The sequence below is a fragment of the Dendropsophus ebraccatus genome, chromosome 7, assembly GCF_027789765.1.
Source record: "Dendropsophus ebraccatus isolate aDenEbr1 chromosome 7, aDenEbr1.pat, whole genome shotgun sequence".
Classification (NCBI taxonomy): domain Eukaryota; kingdom Metazoa; phylum Chordata; class Amphibia; order Anura; family Hylidae; genus Dendropsophus; species Dendropsophus ebraccatus.
The window spans coordinates 9453839-9478840 of NC_091460.1; the positions used below are offsets into that span (position 1 = coordinate 9453839).

Sequence of the window (25002 nt, forward strand, 5' to 3'; positions counted from 1 at the left end):
CATAAATCAACAAATTTGTCCTTCTGTCATAGTCCCAGTACTTTAGCTAGTATAGTTTGGCTGATTTAACTAAATTCATTAAAGGTTAGATTCACAAATCTTTTTTTTTTTTAAGAATTTTTTATTATTTTCCAAAAATGTACAAAATACAAAAACCTCCACATAACATCACAACACTAATGTCTCCCACCACCACCACCTACCCACCCTCACCTCCCACTCAGGACCATGCTTAGAGGAAAGAAACCAACAAACAAAGATGGCTACACTTGTACCATCTAATACAGTTCTCCCATCCCACCAGGGTGGGCAAGTTGGTGATATCCCCTTACGCATTATCATTAATTTCGCCCAAAATAACATTTTTAATAGGATCTTCTTTTGCTTCCTGGAGACTCCATTGGAAACTCCAGAGGTATCCCCCCCTGGATCACCAAGGCAAAGTCTTCCTCTATTCCCGATCAAATAATAGAAGAAACCTCTTGTAGTACCCCACCCCAAAACTCCTTCAGCTTTTCACAGGATCATAGCATGTGTCCAAAACTACCAACCTTCATTAGACACCTGGGACACAAATCATCAATACGTTTTTTAATTTTATACAGGAACACAGGGGTGTAATAGAGTCTGTGGACTATATTCACAAATCTTAACGAATTTGACCCCAAATTTTCCACACGCGCGAAACGAATTTTCGGCTGCTTCACTCATCTCCAATTATAATGGACTCCGCTCGGAAATTCAGCGTCTTTTACTCAGTGTGCAAGGACCCAAAGCCAGAAATGGATTTGAAAGGAGAAGTCTCAGTCATTTCTTTATGTCCTGTTCTCTGTTCATAGTCATAGTCTGTTTGGCTTCAATAACCTGTCAGAGAAATATCTGTGTTAACACTCCATTAGGCTGAGCCTGATCAGCTTTCATAGCTGTGACACAGGAGGCCTTGGGGAAGCCTCCTAACATCACAGCAACCATGAGCGATGTGCGATCGCGTCGCCTAGCCCCGGGTTAAATGACAAGATCCTGGTTCTGCCTCGGTCTCGGCAGTTGTTATGGGTGCCAGGCTTTCAATGACAATGCCACTCCTGCGTCCGTGTCATCCCAGTCATGTACCGACACGTCCATCTGCTGGAATGGCTGGCAGATTAGGATGTGCCAGTACATGATTTTGCGCATTTCATATAAAGATACACACATACAATAAGTGCATATAAATCACTCAAATGAAATATATAGCATGAGGGCAATAAAATACCATCAAGTCTTATAATTTAGATATTTTAATACAATAAAAACACAATTAAAACTGTACATATGAAATGATTTACAAAGTAGGACCGATCCGGCCCAGTTTGGGATTCTCTTTAAGTCTTTGGTATGGCACTTGTGAATCGGCGTCCATTTTAAGGCTATGTTCAGACAAGGTATTTTTGCTCAGTATTTTGCAACCAAAACTAGGAGTGAATAGAAAACACATAAAGGCTATGTTCCCACACTGCTGAAATTGAGTTGATGGCCGCCATTTAATGGCAAATAATTACTGGGATTTTAAAACATCAGCTGCTGTTATTTGCCATTAAATGACGGCCGTCCACTCAGTTTCAGCAGTGTGGGAACATAGCCTTTCTGTGTTTTCAATCCACTCCTTGTTTTGGTTGCCAAATACTAAGCAAAATCCTGTGTGTAAACATAGCCTAGTACAGAGCATCTAACAAAATAAAAGTACAGATCTGACTACCATCTTGGGGATTAAAGATGATCGAATCTTTCTGACTTTTTGTCCGAAAGCAGTTCGCTTGATCGCGATGCCTGTGATCCCGGGTGCATAGTTGCGCTCCCGGGAATATGCGGCCAGGATATTCTAGGGAATCAATCTGAAATTCCCTGGAATATCCTGGCCGCACGGTCTGCGCATCCCGATTGGTGATATTGAGCTTAAGGCGCTGTTTAATCAGCATATCGGCCATTTTTAGGAAGTCCTTTTTATAAACAGAGTATAGAGTTCATAAACTAAACCCCAACAAAAACTATGTATATATATATATATATATATATATATATATATATATATATTATATATATATCTATATCCCCCTTTCCGCAAACAATAGGAAGATTGTCTGCCACATAAATAGTCGAAGGACTCGGCGCATCCTAGGGGATCTGTGTGCTGTAGTTGGCAGTCCCCTTGTCAACATGGTGCCTTTTGCTAATTTGTCCGTGGAGTGGATTATGCACACAAGTTTTAAGTCTCCTACTATAATGAAGAGTCAAAGAGGAGTCGTGTCTCAGTGTTTATGCTGCTCTGGCACACCTCACCCCTCCTTCCTCCCTCTTCTTCTGAATAATCAATGCTGAATGGCCGCCTGCTCCCTCACGCTGTCAGCTAGTATCTGCCAAAAGGAGAAGTAATCTGCAATCAGATATAGTCGAACCAACTAACCAGTGTTGGAGCTGATTGTAGATTGAAAAGAGAGTAGGATGGAGGGGTGAGGTGAGCTAGAGTGCAGTACAATCGCTGAGCTACAACTCTCAGCCTCTTTGACTCTTCATTACAGAAGGAGACCCCAGATTGCACATAATCTACTCCACGGACAAATTACCAAAAGGCACCATCCTGACAAGGGGACTGCCAGCACACTGCCAGCACCTCAGGTAGGGCTGGGGTGCTGACAGATTTCCTATAAATGTTACTCTAAAATAAACTGTTGATCCAAATACAAGAAGTGATCATGGTCCTAAGACCAGGCACATTAGCTTTAACGTTAAGGATATCCTGGTAAACTTTTAACAGAAAGGGCAATACTGCCCAGAGCAAGTTAGATTTTGACCAGACGCTTGTGGGTCTCCATGATGAAGAACTGACCCCCGGCTATGTCCGATTCTGGCCTCCCCCTTACCCAAGTTGATAAAGAGGGCATGTTTCTTCTGGAAGTCCTTGCCCCAGACACTACTACTGCCTCTTGGGGATTGTCATCCACTGACTGACTGGCATCCTTGCTGAACCGAATCATTGAGGAAAACCGTAAGCCCCTCAAGGAGCTGGCCTCTGTGATGGTGCGGGTAGAAGAATCGTAGCTTGTCAGGGAGGATGGCTCCCAAAATGGTCTTGTGGAGAGTGTCACAGTAGAGGTAGCCACCATTACCGTAGTGGGAGTGGTAGTAGATTTTGATTCCGGGACTGCAGTGGTCGCTGCGGGGAAAGGCTCTCTCCCTTACGGTGCTGCTCTCTGCTCACCAAGCTGACTGCTTATGATGAGCTCTCTCCTCCCACTTAGGCAGGGTCACAGACTCTCATTGGGGCATTAAGCTCCCATAAAATGGCAGCACTGTGTTGACTCATTTTCTGGCAGTAAACTTCAGACCCCAAGTGGCAGATACTAGAGAGGTTTGTCTCTGTAAACTTTTCTTCCCTTGTGGGGAGGCAGGTCTTGGTTCTTCCTGTGCTGTGGACAAAGCTGCTACACTATATCGAATAGGGGCCGTTTGTAGGGGGGAGACTTTGTGCAGTAATAACACTAATAAAAGTGATTACGGATAATCCTGTGCTCATGTCACTGTCCTAAAACATCTTAAAATGTTTTAAAACACCCCTTTTTTTAAACATGGTGTACCCGGTTGCTTTTGATAATAGTCGCAGAAAGCTATAACCACACAGATTTATAGAAAAAGAAGATATTTAATACGGAAAACGTTACAGATGGTACAGATGCATAGTTGTTTCATCCACAATGAAATGGGGAGCCCCTTTGTATATTATGCCCTAATATACGCCCATTTCCCTTGATGACCTCCAGGGTGCTGGGCACCTTCCATCCATGGTCCCAGCTGAGGCTGACCCAGTCTCACAACTACAGCTACAAGGTTCTTTCAGCCAAACAACAATAGCAACAAACAACTGTATTCTCCAATGTTTACACTAATGAGGAGGTATATGACTGGACAGTTGACATAGGTGTGACAGTATACATACACACACACAACTACAATGAGTTCTACACACATAGTCTTACCAATATATATATATATATATATATATATATATATATATATATATATATATATACACAAGACATTAAAATAATACATTCCTTCTCATTACATCAATAGGACACTTTTATATTCAGAAATAAGCCCATCCGGTTACTCACTGTCACAAAATTTGGTTAGTTAACCAACCAAATTTTTTACAAAGTTCAAAACGAACGCAGGTTCAACAGGTTCGGTTTGCCCACCTGTCGTGTCTCACCACGGGTGTTACTAGTTTGAACACCCCTCGCAAAAGCCTTGTTCTATAAGGAACAATGTGGTAATGAAAGTGTATATTTTAGTTTTGCCACAAGAGGTCACAGTCTATGTATTTGTAACTGTGGCACAGCTGTAGTGAACTAAGGGTTATTGTTTTGTTTGTGATCTGTATACCAATGAGAGCTGCTCTTCTCTTCTACCCATCTGTATCCTTCTTTCCTCTTGCACTCTCTTCTCCATCACTCATAGGAGCTGTTACACGCCCTGTAGGAAGTTGTCACATGGGAAGAGGAAGTGAAGACACACACTTAGTTAATCCAGAGTAGTCTAGTCTGGAGTGTGGTGGTAGACGAACACTTATGAAAGACATAGAGACTTTCTTTCTTAAAGCAACACTTCTACCCATAATGCAGTGCTAAACAACTAAAGAGAGGACAAGTCAGAGAACATCCCAACCCACGCCTTGAACAACTTAAACACAGTGCAGGACAATATCCTATGAGTAGAGGAACTGATCCGGATAGAGCAAAGCAGCTAAAAGCCTATGTACACCGGGAAACGCTCGGACACTTCGCTCAACTAAGGTAACTAAGACTGGAGCTTGTGTCAACCTGATAAGACAGGCACCTCAACACTGCAAGGCAAAAGGTGTGTCTAGCGACAAAGGTTGAAACATGGGCACGAGTATTCTTCTTCCTTCAAATATTCTCTTCAAGTCTTCTTCTTCTAAAGTTCCAGCAGAACACAGTACTACATTGGGTTGGGACTCTCATGACCTACTCATCTCCACTACTCTGAACTCTCTTTACTCTTCTCAGCACGCAACCAAGCCAGCATGGGCACTCTTCTTTCTACCTCAATGGTTCTCGGTACAGATCTAGTAAAGTTAAGCTGTTGTCATGACTCAGGTCACAGAGATGCAGGAGAGACATGGACAGTGTACCCTAAGCTCAGTCCTGCTCACTGTCCCTGCCTACTTGCCGCAATCTGCCCTAAAATGGCAGCGGGCAACTGGGCGGCGGTTTCTGGCCTGGATAAGTGAAACAAAATACAAGACAAACAAACACAATAAGAATAGTCAGCAATCCGGGTCACAATGGTCAGGCAGCGAAAGTACAAAATCAGGATCCAATAGGCGTAGTCAAAAAACAGGCAATATGGTTAGGGGCAGGCAGCAAGCAAGGAAGGTCAGAAATACAAAGCAGAAGGGTCAGAACAAACACAGAATAGCAGAGTCAGAAGCAGGCAGAGACTAACTCAATAACCGGAAAGGCACAGGCAGAAACAGAGATCTTAAATAGGAGACCCAGAACCCAGTCAGGAACCCAGTCCAGAAGGTGATTCGATCAACCAGCTGTAAATCGCAGAGGCAAACACGGGTTAACCATTAGGCCACAGTCACACATCAGTGTCAGTTTTTCCTGTCAGAGTATCCTGATCAGGAGGCCTTAAGAATTTCCTGACAGTAATCAGTTTTTATGATCAGGAAACCATCAGTAGTGTCTACAGAATTTCCTGATGCGCATCAGGAAAGTATTAAGAAAGCATCAAGGTTCCTGAGCTCCCATAGACTTATATGGGGGCACCCGTTCAGGAAATCCTGATGAAAATAGGACAGGTTCTATAAATTCCTGACCTGTTTTCCTGAACAGACACTCTTCAGGAAAAATCCTGAAGGCTGTCAGTGTTCAATGCAAGCAAATCCTGACAGAAATTCCTGATAAGAAAAATGGAAAGATTTTCATGATGTGTGAAGGGGGCCTTACCTGACCAGAGGAAACAGCAGAACAGACACGCGAGGGGCAGGGAAACAATTAGCAAAACAGAAGGCATAAGACAGACTGGCACAAAAAAAAGGCAAATAAAACACAGAATAAGTGGAAGGTTATGGCCAGAAGAGCAGTCTCAGTTGTACCTCACACATCGATGACTGCGCCAAAGTTCCATCACGTGCATTCATAATCCCCCTTTTATGAGCGGCCACCAGACCGTCATTAGACACACCAGAAGTGGGTGGAAAAATCCTCTTACAACGCACGTTTCAATGTCACTGGAGACGTCACTGTCCGTCTCCCACTCATCAGCGGAGGCATCCAGGTGACTGATTAATGGTTCACTGACAGTCTGAGAGACTTACCTGTTCTACAAAAGTACCGGATAACAGAGCCGTCACCAGCTGGGACGTGCTCCTCCGGACGCAAAGAACTGAGGATCAAGGACAGCTAGCCATCACAGAGGATTAGAACAGCAAATCAAGTATCGTCTTATATATTGGACCAACAGACAAAAACTGCTGTACTACCGGAGCACATCAGGACTCTGCTATGCAATCACAGTGAGAGGGTGAGTGTGTTTATCTTAGCTCCATTTCTTAAGTATACAAACTGACCTTGGAGAGTATACTGCTGTGATTAGGAGAATGCTACTATCTATACCAAACTTATTATCTATCATTATAGTGCTTGAAAATCCCTATATTGTAATCCGTATTCTTCTTCTTCTTCCGTTTCTTCTTCCAGCCATTTTTCTGCGCGTAATACAGCCCGAAACGCTTTGCGCACAGACTCCGTTCAAACTGCGTTTCGAAGCCCTCGGCGGTGTGTGGTGTGCTATCTATTTTTTGTTTCGATCGGATTTGTCGCTTTTAAGAAATTTACGTTTAAAGACCCCGAATTTCCCATAGAAAATAATGGCCCATTGAAAATAATGGCCACACTCTAACCGCTGACAGCCAATCACAGCACATATGCAAATAGCTGAAATATAGCAGCCAATAGGAACTCTAAGGTCTCGTCATGCATTGTATCACACCATCCACAGTCACATGTCCACTATTAGCCAATAGAAGATGTAATATATGGAAGGTCCTTAACGATTTTGTCCCTCTGACATGAGTAAGATTGTCATGGTAACCGAACAATGGTCTTTACCATTATAAGTAACAGAGGTCAGTCAGTAAAATAGCAGAGCTGAGGCAGGCGTGTAGCAGGGACGGTACACAAGCCGCTCTTAAAGACACGGTACCCAAGCCGCTCTTAAAGAGACGGTACCCAAGCCGCTCTTAAAGGGACGGTAGACAAGCCGCTCTTAAAGAGACGGTACACAGGCCACTCTTAAAAGGGATGGTACCCAAGCCGCTCTTAAAGGGACGGTACCCAAGCCGCTCTTAAAGGGACGGTACCCAAGCCACTCTTAAAGGGACGGTACCCAAGCCGCTCTTAAAGGGACGGTACCCAAGCCGCTCTTCAAGGGGCGGTACCCTAGCATCTCTTAAAGGGGCGGTACCCAAGCCGCTGTGTAAGAGGAATTACATAAGTCGCTCTTACAGGGACAGTACCCAAGTCGCTCTTAAAAGGACGGTACCCAAGTCGCTCTTAAAGGGACGGTACCCAAGTCACTCTTAAAGGGACCCAAGTCGCTCTAATTGAGTCCCTTTAAGAGCGACCTGGGTACCTTTAAGAGCGACCTGGGTCCCTTTAAGAGTGAAATGGGTCCCTTTAAGAGCAAAATGGGTCCCTTTAAGAGCAAAATGGGTCCCTTTAAGAGTGAAATTGGTTCCTTTAAGAGTGAAATGGGTCCCTTTAAGAGCAACCTGGGTCCCTCAAAGAGCGACCTGGGTCCCTTTAAGTGCGACCTGGGTCCCTTTAAGAGCAACCTTGGTCCCTTTAAGAGCGAAATATGTCCCTTTAAGAGCAAAATGAATCCATTTAACCTCTTAAGGACCCATGTCGTACCGGTACGTCATGGATCACTGTCACTTAAGGACCCATGACGGGTCCTTTAAGAGGGCGCCGCGGCCGGCCGGGTCCCGATCGGGGGAGATAGCCTGCTATAATACATAGCAGGCCATCTCTCCCTGTCGGCATGGAGGGTTGTTAACCCCCCCCATGCCGACGATCGCCGCTATTGGCTGATAAGCCCATAGCGGCGATCGGAACCTTTCCGGGCCATCGGTGGCCCGATGACCCGGAAAAAAAATGGCGGTCGGTGCTGTCCGAGGACGGCACCGACCTCCATTACTGTAAAAAGTAATGGTGGTCACGGTATGGCGGCCGTTCACGGCGATCAAAGTCCCCACAAGTAATAAATACCTGCTCCGGACCAGCTACCTAGCTGAGGGGTCCAGAGCAGGTATTTGTACATTACTCACCTGTCCCGGGGTCCTGATCGGCGTCTTCCGGGTTCCCGGCGTCCTCTTCATCTTGTCGGGTCTTCGGCTTCTTCCGTGACGTCCCGATCGGCTTTTTTCGGCTCCAGTGTCGTCTTTTTTCGTATTTTTCCGGCTCCAGCGTCGTCTTTTTTCGGAACTTGCGCTCTGCTGCCCCCTAGCGGCTGATAAGTGTAATACACGTATCAGCCACTACAGGAATGTTCAGAATGTAGTAAAAAAAAAATTTTTTCCAATTTTTTTTTTTCTATTTTCCGCACCCTATCGCCGCTGAGTGTTGATCAGCATCGCACGAAAGTGCGCTGCTAATCAGCAACTCCTTTTTGGCGTAGGGTGGCTTTTTTTATATCCTACTGCCACGGTCTGCTGATAAGTGCCGCACATAAGTGCGGCATTTATCAGCAACACCATTTTTGGCGTAGGTTTTTTTTTTATACTTACTGTAAAAAACACGTAAAAAAACACTACATTACACCACACTACACTACATTGAATAAAGTTTTACACTACACCACTACATACCCCATATACTAGTCCCCGTATAAAAGTGGCCCCCGGCATGTTTTCGGTATCGGACGCATACGTTATTATTGCCTCCGACACCGAAACAGCCAGTGAGGATGAATGGGGGGGATCCTTCGTTCCTCCATTCATCCTCATCGTCCTCATCATTCAGTGACGTGTCTGGGGGTAGCGTACCGTACGCTGTCCCCCAGACACGTCTTTTCCGCCAGTACCGTCCCAATAAGAGATGACGGTATGGTGTGAAATTCTACAAACTCTGTGAGCGTACCTCTGGGTACTCTTACAGATTTAGGGTACGTGCACACTGCGGAATGGCGAAGGATAACCCTTCGTGCATTCCGCAGCTGGCACCCCCTGGCGGACTGATGCAGGCGCGCGTCTCCACCCGTGTCATAGACTCCATGTTATGCACGGGCGGATTCCATCATCCGTCATTCCATCAACACGTTGGACGGAGAGTGGAATCCGCCCGTGCATAGAATGGAGTCTATGACACGGACGGAGACGCGCGCCTGCATCAGTCCGCCGGTGGGTGCCAACTGTGGAATGCACGAAGGGTTATCCTTCGCGATTCTGCAGTGTGCACGTACCCTTAGAGTGTATGAAGGAAGGGACACCTGAATCCAGCCCCCAGATGCCCCCTCCCCCCCATCCTCGGAGTTAGTGGGAAGATCGTCCGGGAACTGATCTTCCCACTGCTGGATAAAGGTTACCACCTGTACGGGGATAACATTTATACCAGCGCCCCCTCTTCTGGTCCCTCGCTGCCTGAGCTACTGTAGCTTGCGGCATGATCCGTAAATATCAGAAGCAGTAATAGAGCCCTAATAATTAGCAGCCATGGAGCGGATCCAGCGCTTCTGGATATGAAGGACCTCGTATCGCACCAGGGCAACATTCTCCAGGTGACGTCCCCCACACTGGAGAACGGGAGACCCCAGAAGAAGTGCAGAGTGTGGCGTAACAGGGGGATCAGGAAGGACACTATTTTCCAGTGTGACACCTGTCCTGATCACCCCGGCCTCTGCATACTGGATCGCTCCAAGGCGCACCACACTTCACTGGGGTTCTACATTTTCTAAATTCTGTCCCTTATTCCTATTTCAGGGGTCACGTTGATCCAGGGATTATTCTGATCGCCATTATGGATTTGGGAAGGAATTTTTCCGCTGTGATGAGGCTACTGTCGTCTGCCTCACGAGGGTTTTTTGCCTTCCTCTGGATCAACACAGGTTGAATTTGATGGACACCTGTCATTTTCAACCTTATAAACTAATAATTGGCCTAATACCCCCAAAATAAATTAAAATGGTCCCTTTTCCCAAACTAAGTAGGTATGGCCGCCATTCCCATTAGAGGATGCCATGATGCAATTACAAAGCCTCTGTGCGGCCAGGACAGTAGAAACCCCCCACAAGTGACCCCATTCTGGAACCTACACCCCATAAGGAATCTAACAAGTGGGGCAGCGGGTATATGGCCCCCAGGTAACGGCCACATTTGGGACGTGAAAATGAAAAAAATTGTATTTTTTATTTTCACGGCACATGTTCTACACATGTGCCCATCACTAGTGGGGTCCATATTCTCACTGCACCCCTTGTTAGATTCCTTATGGGGTGTAGTTTCTAGAATGGGGTCACTTGTCGGGGGTTTCTACTGTCCTGGCAGCACAGGAGCTTTGTAATTGCGACATGGCCTCCATCCTCCATTCCAGCCTCTAAATGGTGCTCTGTCCCTTTGGTGGCTTGCCCTGTGCCCATATGGCACATTATGTCCACATGTGGGGTATTTTCGTACTCAGGGGAAATTACCCTACACGTTTTGCTTTTATTTTCTTTTTTAACCCCTTGTGGAAATGGAAAAAAATCAAGGCTAGACCAACATTTAGTGTAATTTTTTTTTAATTTTTACTCTAAATCATTGATCTTGTCTTGATTTTTTCATTTTCACAAGGGGCTAAAAGATAAAAAAAAACACAATGTGTAGAGCAATTTCCCCTGAGTACGGAAATACCCCACATGTGGACATAAAGGGCCATGCGGGTTCAGGGTAAGCCTCCAAAGGGAAGGAGCGCCATTTGGTTTTTGAAGGCTGGATTTGGATGGAATGGATTTCGAGGGGCCATGTTGCATTCAAAAGGCCCCTGTGTTGCCAAGACAGTTGAACCCCCCCACAAGTGACCCCATTATGGAAACTACACCCCTCAAGGAATGTAACAAGGGGTGTAGTGAGCATATGGACCCCACTGGTGACGGGCACAAATGTGGAACAATGTGGCGTGAAAATGAAATATTACATTTTTTACACTATAAAGTTGGTCTAGCCTTGAATTTATCATTTTCACAAGGGGTTAAAAGAGAAAAAAAAAACACAAAATGTGTAGAGCAATTTCCCCCGAGTCCGTAAATACCCCACATGTGGACATAAAGCGCCTTGTGGGCGCAGGGCAAGCCTCCGAAGGGAAGGAGCGCCATTTGGATTTTAGAGGTTGGATTTGGCTAGAATGGATGATGAACGCCATGTCGCATTTACAGAGCCCTCGTGCTGCCAAAACACTGTAAACCCCCCACAAGTGACCCCATTCTGGAAACTAAACCCCTCAAGGAATCTAACAAGGGGTGCAATGAGGATATGGACCCCTGGATGACTGGCACATTTGTGCCATGAAAGTGAAAAAATGAAAATTTTCCCTTTCACGTCACATTGTTCCACATTTGTGCCCGTCACCAGTGGGGTGCATATGCTCACTGCACCCCTTGTTAGATTCCTTGAGGGGTGTAGTTTCCAGAATGGGGTCACTTGTGGGGGGTTTCCAGTGTCTTGGCAGGACGAGGGCTCTGTAAATGCGACATGGCCCTTGAAATCCATTCCATCCAAATCCAGCTTCCAAAAGCCAATTGGCGCTCCTTCCCTTTGGAGGCTCGTCCTGCGCCCGTTTGGCACTTTATGACCACATGTGGGGTATTTCCGTACTCGGGAGAAACTGCGCTACATGTTTTGTGTTTTTTTTTTTTCCTTTTATCCCTTTGTGAAAATGAAAAATTGAAGGCTAGAACAACATTTTAGTGTAAAAAATACTTTAGTCTTTTTTCAAGCCATATTGTTTGGAAAATCTGTGAAGCACCTGTGGGGTCCAGATGCTCACCGCACCCCTTGTTACATTCCTTGAGGGGTGTAGTTTTCTAAATGGTGTCCCTTTAGGGGTGTTTTTTAGGTTTTGGCACCCCAGAGCCTCTGCCAACCTGAAGTGGTACAGTCAAAAATGACCAAAAATAACGGAGCCATTGAAATTCACTAGGCGCTCCTTTATATCTGAGGCTTGTGGTTGCGTCAAATAGCGCAATAGGGCCACATATGGGGTATTTCTATAAACTGCAGAAACGGGGCAATCAATATTGGGGTGCATTCCTCTGGTAATAAGCTTATAATTATGAAAAATATTGGATTACAATAAAATCTCTGCACAGAAAATTAAAATTTTCAAATTTCTTACACACTTAGCTTTTATTTCTGTGACTCCCCTAAAGGGTTAAAAAACTTTCTGGATATGCTTTTGCAGAGTTTAGGGGGTGCAGTTTCTGAAATGGGGTGCCTCGTGGGGCTTTCTAACACACAGTCCCCTCAAATACACTTTAAGTTAGGCTGCGTTCACACTACGTATATTTCAGTCAGTATAGTTCAGTCAGTATTGCAACCAAAACCAGGAGTGGATTAAAAACACAGAAAGGATCTGTTCACACAATGTTGAAATTGGGTGGATGGCCGCCATATAACAGTAAATAACGGCCATTATTTCAATATAACAGCCGTTGTTCTAAAATAACAGCAAATATTTGCCATTATATGGCGGCCATCCACTCAATTTCAACATTGTGTGAACAGATCCTTTCTGTGTTTTTAATCCACTCCTGGTTTTGGTTGCAATACTGACTGAACTATACTGACTGAAATATACGTAGTGTGAACGCAGCCTTTACCTGAACAGTTCCCTAAAAATATCTGATTTCGAAATTTTACTAAAAATTTGGAAATTTGCTGCTAATGTTTTAAGCTTCCTATTGTCTAAAAAAATATGAAAGATAGTTTAATAAATGCTGCCAACATAAAGTAGACATGTTGCTAATGCTATTTAATATATAATTTATGTGGTATAACCATTTTCTGTATAAGCAGAAAAGTTTTAAAGTTGGAAAAATGCATTTTTTCACAATTTTTCACGCTATTTTGGGTTTTTTCATAAAGATTCGTTATAATTATCGACTCCAATTTACAAGAAATGCGAAGTACAATATGTCACGAGAAAACAATCTCAGAAAAAGCCGGATAGGTAAAAGCATCCCGAAGTTATTAATGAATAAAGTGACACTGGTCAAATTCATAAAATTTGCTCCGGTCCTTAAGGCCATTTCAGGCCCGGTCCTTAAGGGGTTAAGAGCGATCTGGGTCCCTTTAAGAGTGAAATGGGTCCCTTTAAGAGCAACCTGGGTCCCTTTTAGAGCGACCTGGGTCCCTTTAAGAGCAACCTGGGTCCCTTTAAGAGCAACCCGAGTCACTTTAAGAGCAACCTGGGTCCCTTTAAGAGCGAAATATGTCCCTTTAAGAGCGAAATATGTCCCTTTAAGAGCAACCTGGGTCCCTTTAAGAGCGACCTGGGTCCCTTTAAGAGCGAAATGGGTCCCTTTTAGAGCAAAATTGGTCCCTTTAAGAGCGACCTGGGTCCCTTTAAGAGCAAAATGGGTCACTTTAAGAGCAAAATGTGTCCCTTTAAGAGCAAAATGGGTCCCTTTAAGAGCAAAATGGGTCCCTTTAAGAGCTAAATATGTCCCTTTAAGAGCGCCCTGGGTCCCTTTAAGAGCAAAATGGGTCCCTTTAAGAGCAAAATTGGTCCCTTTAAGAGCGACCTGGGTCCCTTAAAGAGCAAAATGGGTCCCTTTAAGAGCAAAATGGGTCCCTTTAAGAGCGACCTTGGTCCCTTTAAGAGCGAAATATGTCCCTTTAAGAGCGCCCTGGGTCCCTTTAAGAGCAAAATGGGTCCCTTTAAGAGCAAAATGGGTCCCTTTAAGAGCGACCTTGATCCCTTTAAGAGCGAAATATGTCCCTTTAAGAGCGAAATGTGTCCCTTTAAGAGCAAAATGGGTCCCTTTAAGAGATAAATCGGTCCCTTTAAGAGCGACCTTGGTCCCTTTAAGAGCGAGATATGTCCCTTTAAGAGCAAAATGGGTGCCTTTAAGAGCGACCTGGGGAGTGACCTTAAAGGGACGGGACCCAAGTCACTCTTAAAGGGACCCAAGTCACTCTTATAGGGACGGGACCCATGTCGCTCTTAAAGGAATGGGATCCAACTTTCTCTTAAATGGAAGTCACTGGTAAAGGGGCGCTCTTTTCAAGCACTATGTATTTTCCTGGAAATGCAAATCTAGTTCAATATATACTATTTGTGTCTCTATATATATTTATCTTCCACACTCCATTGTAGTGAGAGGATTAACCATAGTGTGCACACAGCCTGAGAACAAATAGGCACTACTTCAAGCCAACGCCCTGAGGACTTAGCAATCAAGAGGAGCGCGATCAGATACCTTGTTTTATATCGCACTTAAAGGGACCCAGTTCACTCTTAACCCCTTAGGGACCAAGCCTGTTTGGGCCTTAATGACCAGGCTCATTTTTCAAAATCTGACCTGTCTCACTTTATGCTCTTATAGCTCAGTGATGCTTTAACGTATGCTAGCGATTCTGAGAAAGTTTTTTCGTAACATATAGTATTTTATGTTAGTGGCAAAATTTGGTCACTGTCTTGTGTGTTTTTTGTGAAAAACATCAAAATATAATGAAAAAATTTGAAAATTTTGCACTTTACGAACTTTGAAATTCTTTGCGTCTAACAAAAGAAAGTCACATAACAAAAATTAGTTAGTAAGTCACATTAACAATATGTCCTCTTTATTATGGCTTCATTTCGTAAACATATTTCACTTTTTTAGGGTGTTACGGGGCTTAGAAATGTATCAGCAAATTATCAAATTTTCATGAAATTTCCAAAACTGATTTTTTTAGGGACCAGTTCTTTTTTTAAGTTGATTTAGGAGGCTTGTATACTGGAAACCCCCATAAGTGACCCCATTTTGGAAACTAGACACCTTAAAGAATTAATCTAGGGGTATAATATAATGAGCATTTTAACCCTACAGGGGCTGGAGGAAAGTATTCACAATTAGGCCGGAAAAAATGGAAAATAGAAATTTTCCAATAATATATTTGTTAAGATTAAATGGTACCCCATATGTGGGCGTAAACCACTGTATGGGCACACAGCGGGGCTCAGAAGGGAAGGATCGCCAATTAGCTTTTTCAATGCAGATTTTGCTGAAGAAGTTTCTGAGCGCCAGGTGCATTTGCAGAGCCCCTATAGTGTCAGCAGAATAAAACCCCCCCAAAAGTCACCCCATTTTGGAAAGTACACCCATCAAAGAATACATCTTGTGGTCCGGTGACCATTTTGACCCCACAGGTATTAGAGGAAAGTATTCAAAAGAAGACAGTAAAAATGAAAAAATAGAATTTTTCCAATAATATGTTTGTTTAGTTTGAAATTTCTCAATTTCACGAGGAACAAGAGAGAAAACTCACCCCAATATATGTAACGCAGGGTCTCCTGAGTATAACGGTACCCCATACGTGGGCATAAACCACTGTATGGGCACACATCCGCGCTCAGAAGGGAAGGAGCGCCAATTAGCTTTTTCAGTGCAGATTTTGCTGTAGAAGTTTCTGAGCGCCAGGTGCGTTTGCAGAGCCCCTGCAGTGTCAGCAGAGTGAAACCCCCCCATAAGTCACCCCATTTTGGAAAGTACACCCCTCAAAGAATTCATCTTGGGGTGTGGTGACCATTTTGATCCCACAGGTATTAGAGGAAAGTATTCAAAAGAAGACAGTAAAAATGAAAAAATAGAATTTTTCCAATAATATGTTTGTTTAGTTTGAAATTTCTCAATTTCACGAGGAACAGGGGAAAAAAAGCACCCCACTATATGTAACAAAGGTTTTCCTGAGTAGAACGGTACCCCATACGTGGGCATAAACCACTGTATGGGCACACAGCAGGGCTCAGAAGAAAGGGAGCGCCAATTAGCATTTTCCGTGCAAGATTTTTCTGAAGAAGTTTCTGAGCGCCAGGTGTGTTTGCAGAGCCCCTGTAGTGTCAGCAGAATAGAAACCCCCCCAAAGTCACCCCATTTAGGAAAGTACACCCCTCAAAGAATTCATATTGTGGTGTGGTGAGCATTTTGACCCCACAGGTATCAGAGGAAAGTATTCAAAAGAAGACGGTAAAAATGAAAAAATTGAATTTTTCCAATAATATGTTCATTTAGTTTGAAATTTCTCAATTTCACAAGGAAGAGGGGAGAAAACTCACCCCAGTATATGTAACACAGGTTCTCCTGAGTAGAACGGTACCCCATATATGGGCGTAAACCACTGTATGGGCACACAGCAGGCCTCAGAAGGACGGGGGCGCCAATTAGCATTTTCAGTGCATGATTTTTCTGAAGAAGTTCCTGAGCGCCAGGTGCGTTTGCAGAGCCCCTGTAATGTCTGAAGAATAGAACCCCCCCAAAAGTCACCCCATTTAGGAAAGTGCACCCCTCAAAGAATTAATCTTGGGGTGTGGTGAGCATTTTTACCCCACAGGTATTGGAGGAAAGTATTCAAAACTAGACAGTAAAAAAGAAAAAAATTGAATTTTTCCAATGCATGTTTGTTTAGTTTGAAATTTTTCAATTTCACTAGGAACAGGGGAGAAAATGCACCCCAACATTTGTAACAGAGCTTCTCCTGAGTACAATGGTACCCCATATGTGGGCATAAACCACTGTATGGGTACACAGCAGGGCTCAGAAGGGAAGGAGTGTCATTTTAGTTACAGGCAATATGTGAGTGTTTACTGGCTATCTGGGGTGGTAATGGACAATCTCGGGGTGTTTACTGGCTATCTGAGGTTGCGACAGGCAATCTGGTGTGGTTATGGGCAATCTGGTGTGGTTACGAGCAGTCTGTGCCAATCTGGGGTGGTTACTGGCTATCTGAGGGTGTTCACTGCCTATCTGGGGTGGTGACGGGCAATCTGGGGGTGGCGTTGGGCAATCTGGGGTGGCGACGTGCAATCTGTGGTGTCGACGGGCAATCTGGGGTGGCGACGTGCAATCTGGGGTGGCGACGGGCAATCTGGGGTGGCGACGGGCAATCTGGGGTGGCGATGGGCAATCTGGGGAGGTGACAGGCAATCTAGGGAGGTGACAGGCAATCTGGGGAGGTTGCGAGCAATCTGGGGTGGTGACAGGCAATTTGGGATAGCTACGGGCAGTCTGTGGCAATCTGTGGTGGTTACGGGCAGTCTGCGATGGTTACGGGCTGTCTGCGATGGTTACGGGCTGTCTGCGATGGTTACGGGCAATCTGGGGTGTTACGGGCAATCTGGGGGGTTACGGGCAATCTGGGGAGGTGACGGGCAATCTGGGGAGGTGACGGGCAATCTGGGGAGGTCACGGCCATTCTGGGGAGGTGACAGGCAATCTGGGGTGGTTACAGGTAATCCAGGGTGGTTACGGGTAAACCAGGGCACTTGACTTTGGTGACGGGTAAAAAAAGTGCCGGCACCATTTGGAACAAGCTATCAGTGGTAAATAGTATATACCGCTGATCGCTTGTACTGGGACCAAAGCTGCGCTGGCAATGCCCGTTACCGGTGGCCGCCGTTACACTGTTAATAACGGCGATCGCTGGTGAGGGGACTGGTCGGGACTGAGCCCACACTCTGCCCCGACTTCTCAGCGACCTCTGATAGCTGAGAGGAGGGGGCTGCGGGCATTACCAGCGCGGCTGCACTATTCTGCACCATCGCCATAAAGAGCTGATGGCAGCAGAATAGAGCCCATTAGTGATCGCCGTAAAAATCCGTATCGGCGGTCACTCATAACATAATACATGTATTCTCTGGGTCACTACGGTTACGGCGATACCACATTTGTATAGTTTTTTTTTAACTATTATACTTTGGCGCAATAGAAACTATCTTCCTAGCAAAAACCCACAAAAACGGTCGCCGCATTGCAAGTTCCATAGCGTTCTTATCTTTTGCGTGACAGAGCTGGTTTGGGGCTTTAATTTTTGGGGGAAGATCTGTAGTTTCTATTGATACCAAGTTTTATATGTATATGACTTTTTGATCTCTTTTATGACGCATTTTCTAAAGTGGATTGATAAAATACAGCTATTCTGGTACTGTTTTTTTTTTACAGCGTGTCGTGCGGTACAATTATTGATATAGTTTTATAGATTGGGTCGTTACGGACGCAGGGCCGCCATCAGGAATTTCGGGGCCCCAAAAAACCAAAGTGTCTGGTCCCCCCACATTAATAAAAAAAAATTGTGTGTTCGACCCACGCCTTGCTGGGAGGTATAATTTGGTTCAGATCAATTCTAGAGAACTGGCTCATATACCCCATTTTCCCCAGTGGCTTAAAATGTAACCTCTGTTATACAGTTATAAAATTGTAGAAACTAAATGTGAACAAGGTGCAATTCAAATAGACACTTACTTGTATAGCTGTCTCTTGTGCTCTGTATGCAGTGCATTATATTCACCCCTGCAACGTACAATTTATAGCGCGTCTACAAGCCCAGCGGGGCTCATTATGATGGAGACTAAAACTTATTGTCATGGCCGCGGCGGCGTCCCGTCCTCCGGGACGCCGCCGCAACCGCCATCCAGCTCAGGCAGCCGCCGGGGTCCTGGTGCAGGGACCCGGCGCTGCTGTCTGTTCGGCCCCGGGGGGCGCCTCACCTCGTCCCGCTCCTCCTTCCGTCTGTGCCGGCCGGCGCGCGCGGCCCCGCCTCCTAGGGCGCGCGCGCGCCGGCTGTCTCAGATTTAAAGGGCCAGTCCGCCCCTAATTGGTAGTTGCACCCAATCACTCCCTATAAATCCCAGCATGCCCTGTCCCCTGTGTTGGAGCCTCTACATGCTTCCCATAGCGTTTGGCCCAGCTCCCTGTTGTTCCTGATACCTGTCCGCTACCTGGTCCCTAGTCCTTGTTCCTGATACCTGTCCGCTACCTGGTCCCTAGTCCTTGTTCCTGATTCCTGTCTGCTACCCAGTCCCTACTCCTAGTCCCTGGTTCCTGCTTCCCGTCTCTCTGCAGTTCCTGTGTTCAGCCTGTCACCTGCGGTACGCTTACACGCCACTGTCAGTACCTGCTCCTGTCACGCCTCGCCTGCCGTCACCAGCAACCAAGCCAGGGGTAGCGACCTGGGGGTCGCCTGCCGCAGCAAGTCCATCCCGCCTTGCGGCGGGCTCTGGTGAAAACCAGCGGCCCCTTAGACTCCGCTCCCTGGTGAGGTTTGTGCCATCGCTGGTGCCGGTCCAGTGGATCCACTACTCCGGGCGTTACAGTAGGCTCCAACCATGGATCCCGGCGAGGTGCCTGATCTCCGTGACGTCGCCAGAGTGGTCGCTCAACAGATCCAGCAGCAGTCGCAGCAAATCCAGCAATTGACTGCCGCCCTACAGCAGCATACTACAGGCCAGCGCCCACCACCACCTGCAACCACTTCGGGACTCCGATTGGCCCTCCCGAATAAATATGGAGGTGATCCTAAGTTGTGCAGGGGATTCCTGACTCAATGCACAATGCATATTGAACTGTTAAGTAGTCAGTTTCCCACCGAGCGCTCTAAAGTGGCCTTTATCATCAGCCTATTGGAGGGTAGAGCTCTGGCCTGGGCCACGCCACTGTGGGACCGTGATGATCCTGTTGCTGCCAATCTCCGGGTCTTCCTGGCCGAGTTTCGCTCCATCTTTGAGGAACCTGCCCGTGCCACCTCAGCCGAGACTGCTCTTCTCAACCTCTCACAAGGGAGCTCCTCTGTCGGTGACTACGCCATCCAGTTCCGCACCCTGGCAGCTGAATTGGACTGGAATGAGGCCGCCCTAATAGCCACCTTCAAGAAGGGTCTATCCAGCCGAGTGAAAGACGTACTCTCCGCCCGCGATCTTCCTCCTTCTCTAAACGATCTTATCCTACTGGCTACCAGAGTTGACAACCGGTTTTCCGAGAGAGAGGAGGAGGTCCGGCAGGAACGACGACTGAGCCTGCCCCGTCGCCTTCCTCGGCTGGCACCGGTGTTCCAGAGTCCCGTTGCTCCCATACTCCAGTCGCCTCCAGAAGTCCCTATGCAGGTGGAACGAGCTCGCCTGACGACTGATGAGAGAGCCCGCCGCATGGAGCTGAATCTCTGTCTCTATTGCGGTGGTGCAGATCACTACCGGCAGAGATGTCCCCAACGTCCTCAGCGTCCGGGAAACGCTCGCACCTAGGTCCGGTGGGAGAGGCCTCCCTAGGTGTGAATGCCACCTCTCCAAGGTTGACTATACTCGTCTCCATTCAGACACCTACAGGGCAAGTTTTCCAGACTTCTGCCCTCATCGACTCTGGCTCTGCTGGCAGTTTCATCTCTGCTTCTTTGGTCCAAAGATGGCGGCTACCCGTGATCCAGCTAGCCCAACCCCGGTCTATCTCTTCGGTTACGGGGGAGATTCTTACCGAAACTGTGCACTGCCAGACGGCACCCCTAGCCCTACGGGTGGGCGCCTTACATCAGGAGAGGATCTCCTTCTATGTCTTGAGCCATTCCTCCTCTAACATCCTGCTGGGCATTCCTTGGCTGCAATTTCATGCCCCTAAGCTGGACTGGAGAACTGGGGAGGTTCTCAGCTGGGGCCAGGACTGTCATAACCGGTGTCTGAGATCTCCTCAACCCAAGTGCTCTACGAGGTCTCCTGCTAATGACAAGCCTCTAGCCGGTCTACCAGAGGACTACCAAGATTTCGGTGATGTTTTCTCGGCCAAGGAGGCGGACTCTCTACCACCTCATCGGGTCTATGATTGCCCTATAGACCTTCTTCCCGGGGCATCTCCTCCACGTGGTCGGGTATACCCTCTCTCTGTGCCCGAGACTGAAGCCATGTCCTCCTACATCCGGGAGCACTTACAAAAGGGCTTTATTCGTAAATCCACGTCTCCCGCTGGCGCAGGATTCTTCTTTGTCCAGAAGAAGGACGGTTCCCTTCGCCCATGCATAGACTACCGGGGCTTGAATAAGGTGACTGTTAAGAACCGCTATCCTCTTCCACTTATTCCTGAACTATTCGACCGTCTTCGTGGAGCTAAGATCTTCTCCAAGCTGGATCTCAGGGGAGCGTATAACTTGATCCGTATTCGTAAAGGAGACGAATGGAAGACCGCTTTCAACACCAGAGATGGGCACTACGAATACCTGGTCATGCCATTCGGCCTATGTAATGCTCCAGCGGTCTTCCAGGAATTCGTGAACGACATCTTCCGAGACCTCCTCTATGTCTGCGTCATTGTCTATTTGGACGACATTTTGGTCTTCTCCCCGGATCAGCAGACTCATGTGGCACAAGTGCGTCAGGTCCTCCGAAGACTACGGGCCAACCATTTATACGCCAAGCTTGAAAAGTGTGTTTTCCATCAGCGCAGTCTTCCATTTCTTGGCTATATCGTCTCCGACCAGGGTCTACAAATGGACCCGGCCAAGCTCTCAGCTGTCCTCCAATGGCCACGCCCTGTGGGACTTAGAGCAATCCAGCGTTTCCTTGGATTCGCCAACTATTATCGGCAATTCATCCCTCACTTTTCTACCCTGGTCGCACCCATCGTGGCTCTCACTAAAAAGAAGGCGGACCCCAGACGTTGGCCTCCAGAGGCCGAACAAGCCTTCAATAGCCTCAAGTCTGCCTTTGCCTCTGCTCCTGCCCTAGTCCGCCCGGATGTCTCCAGGCCGTTTTCTCTCGAGGTCGATGCTTCTTCTGTGGGCGCAGGAGCCGTTCTCTCGCAAAGGGACACAGCAGGCAAGACCAGAACCTGCGGGTTCTTTTCTAGGACTTTCTCCCCTGCCGAGAGGAACTATACTATTGGGGACCGTGAACTCCTGGCCATTAAGTTGGCACTGGAGGAGTGGCGTCATCTACTAGAGGGGGCTAAACACCCCGTTAACATCTACACGGACCACAAGAACCTCCTCTACCTCCAGTCGGCTCAACGCCTCAATCCCCGGCAGGCCAGGTGGTCTCTCTTCTTCTCTCGGTTCAACTTTACCATCCATTTTCGTCCAGCCGAGAGGAACCTAAAGGCCGATGCATTATCCCGAGCATCCGATGTCATGGGGCAAGAGGAATCTCCTCGTCACATAATACCTCCCGACCGCCTAGTACCAGTTGCTACTTCTGCTCTGCAGAGACTGCCCCCCGGGAAGACTTATGTGCGCCCCGCGCTCCGTAGACGCATCTTGAAGTGGGGGCATTCCTCTTTGGTGGCCGGGCATCCAGGAACTCAAAAGACTGGGCAATTGATCTCCCGTCACTACTGGTGGCCCAATCTCCTCCAGGATGTCAAGGATTTTGTGGCTTCCTGTGCAGTCTGTGCCAGGAATAAGTCTCCCCGTCAAAGACCTGCCGGCCTACTTTTGCCCTTGCCAGTCCCGGACCATCCCTGGCACCACATTGGGATGGATTTCATCACCGACCTACCACCATCTGCGGGCAATACTGTTATTTGGGTGGTGACGGACCGCTTCTCTAAAATGGCTCACTTCGTGGCTCTTCCTGGCCTACCCTCTGCTCCTCGTCTGGCTCAGTTGTTCTTCCGACACATCTTCCGCCTGCATGGACTTCCTCTTCACATTGTGTCCGACCGAGGCTCTCAATTTGTCTCTAAGTTTTGGCGTGCCCTCTGCTCGCAGCTCCAAGTAAAGCTGGACTTCTCATCAGCCTACCATCCCCAGTCTAACGGGCAAGTGGAGAGAGTCAATCAGATCCTGGGTAACTACCTACGGCATTTTGTGTCCAGCCGCCAAGACAACTGGTCCGACCTCCTTCCATGGGCGGAATTCTCCTATAACCATCTGGACTCGAGTTCCACAGGCAAGTCTCCTTTCTATGTGGTCTACGGGCATCATCCTCGTCCTCCTCTGCCTCTCTCTCCATCCTCTGGGGTCCCAGCCGTGGAGGAGCTGTTATCTGACCTGCAGTCGATCTGGGAACAAACTCGACAGTCCTTACTCAAAGCCTCAGAACGCATGAAGGACCAGGCTGATAAGAGGAGGAGACCTGCCACAAATTTTCGTCCAGGTGACAAAGTCTGGCTCTCGGCCAAATATGTTCGACTCAAGATTCCCAGCTACAAGTTGGGTCCCCGATTCCTTGGTCCTTTTTCGGTGCTGAAACGCATAAACCCTGTCACCTACAAACTCCGCCTGCCCCCTACTATGCGGATTCCGAACGCCTTCCATGTCTCCCTCTTGAAGCCTGTGGTCCTCAACCGGTTCTCCGATCAGTCTCCGTTCTCTGTTCCACAAGCCGTCTCAGACGACGTCTACGTTATTAAAGATATTCTGGCCATGAAAACTGTCAGAGGGAGACGTTTCTTCCTGGTGGACTGGAGAGGATTTGGTCCGGAGGAGAGGTCCTGGGAACCCGAGGCTAACATCCTGGATAAAGATCTCATCAAGGGGTTCCTGCAGGCAAGAAAGAGGGGGAGGCCAAAGGGGGGGGGGTACTGTCATGGCCGCGGCGGCGTCCCGTCCTCCGGGACGCCGCCGCAACCGCCATCCAGCTCAGGCAGCCGCCGGGGTCCTGGTGCAGGGACCCGGCGCTGCTGTCTGTTCGGCCCCGGGGGGCGCCTCACCTCGTCCCGCTCCTCCTTCCGTCTGTGCCGGCCGGCGCGCGCGTCCCCGCCTCCTAGGGCGCGTGCGCGCCGGCTGTCTCAGATTTAAAGGGCCAGTCCGCCCCTAATTGGTAGTTGCACCCAATCACTCCCTATAAATCCCAGCATGCCCTGTCCCCTGTGTTGGAGCCTCTACATGCTTCCCATAGCGTTTGGCCCAGCTCCCTGTTGTTCCTGATACCTGTCCGCTACCTGGTCCCTAGTCCTTGTTCCTGATACCTGTCCGCTACCCAGTCCCTACTCCTAGTCCCTGGTTCCTGCTTCCCGTCTCTCTGCAGTTCCTGTGTTCAGCCTGTCACCTGCGGTACGCTTACACGCCACTGTCAGTACCTCCTCCTGTCACGCCTCGCCTGCCGTCACCAGCAACCAAGCCAGGGGTAGCGACCTGGGGGTCGCCTGCCGCAGCAAGTCCATCCCGCCTTGCGGCGGGCTCTGGTGAAAACCGGCGGCCCCTTAGACTCCGCTCCCTGGTGAGGTTTGTGCCATCGCTGGTGCCGGTCCAGTGGATCCACTACTCCGGGCGTTACACTTATACAAGAGTGGGGTAGGGGTTCCCCTGTATTCAGAATGCTGTTGAGTACTAGGCAATGCCCCGTTTGTGGTTATTGAATTTCGAGGGTCTGGGGGGCTGTTTGATTTGTATATGTTCACCAATATCCCCCCCCCCCGGTATGCTCACTAACATAGAATATGTTGATAAGGCTAATATAATGAGGCTGTTCCATGTTAGTGAGCATATACAAATCACACACCCCCCTAGGCAGACTAGTTTAGCTCACCCAAGACAGTGATAGCGAATACATGGCGGTGAGAACGCTTTCTAGGAGATCCTGTTTGTGCAGCAGAGGTGTCTTTATCCTGCTCTGCATAGACCCTCGAAATTCAATAACCCCAGATGGGGCATTGCCTAGCACTCAACAGCATTCTGAATACAAAGGAACCTCTACCCCACTCTTGTATAAGTTTTAGTCTCCATCATAATGAGCCCCGCTGGGCTTGTAGACACGCTATAAATTGTACGTTGCAAGGGTGAGTATAACGCACTGCATACAGAGCACAAGAGACAGCTATACAAGTAAGTGTCTATTTGAATTGCACCTTGTTCACATTTAGGTTCTACAATTTTATAACTGTATAACAGAGGTTACATTTTAAGCCACTGGGGAAAATGGGATATATGAGCCAGTTCTCTAGAATTGATCTCACACACAGACACCAGCACACATGTATACAGACACCAGCACACATGTATACAGA

At 47.5% G+C, this 25002-nt stretch overlaps 1 long non-coding RNA gene across 1 annotated transcript in view; it reads right to left on the reverse strand.

Annotated features, from left to right (window-relative positions):
• Positions 1 to 712: 712 nt before the first annotated feature.
• The window catches only part of LOC138796649 (uncharacterized), a 95334-nt gene continuing 71044 nt past the window's right edge, over positions 713 to 25002 (reverse strand). The window contains exon 3 of the long non-coding RNA XR_011363778.1: positions 713 to 864. This is a non-coding gene — a long non-coding RNA (uncharacterized lncRNA). The remainder of the gene's footprint in view (positions 865 to 25002) is intronic.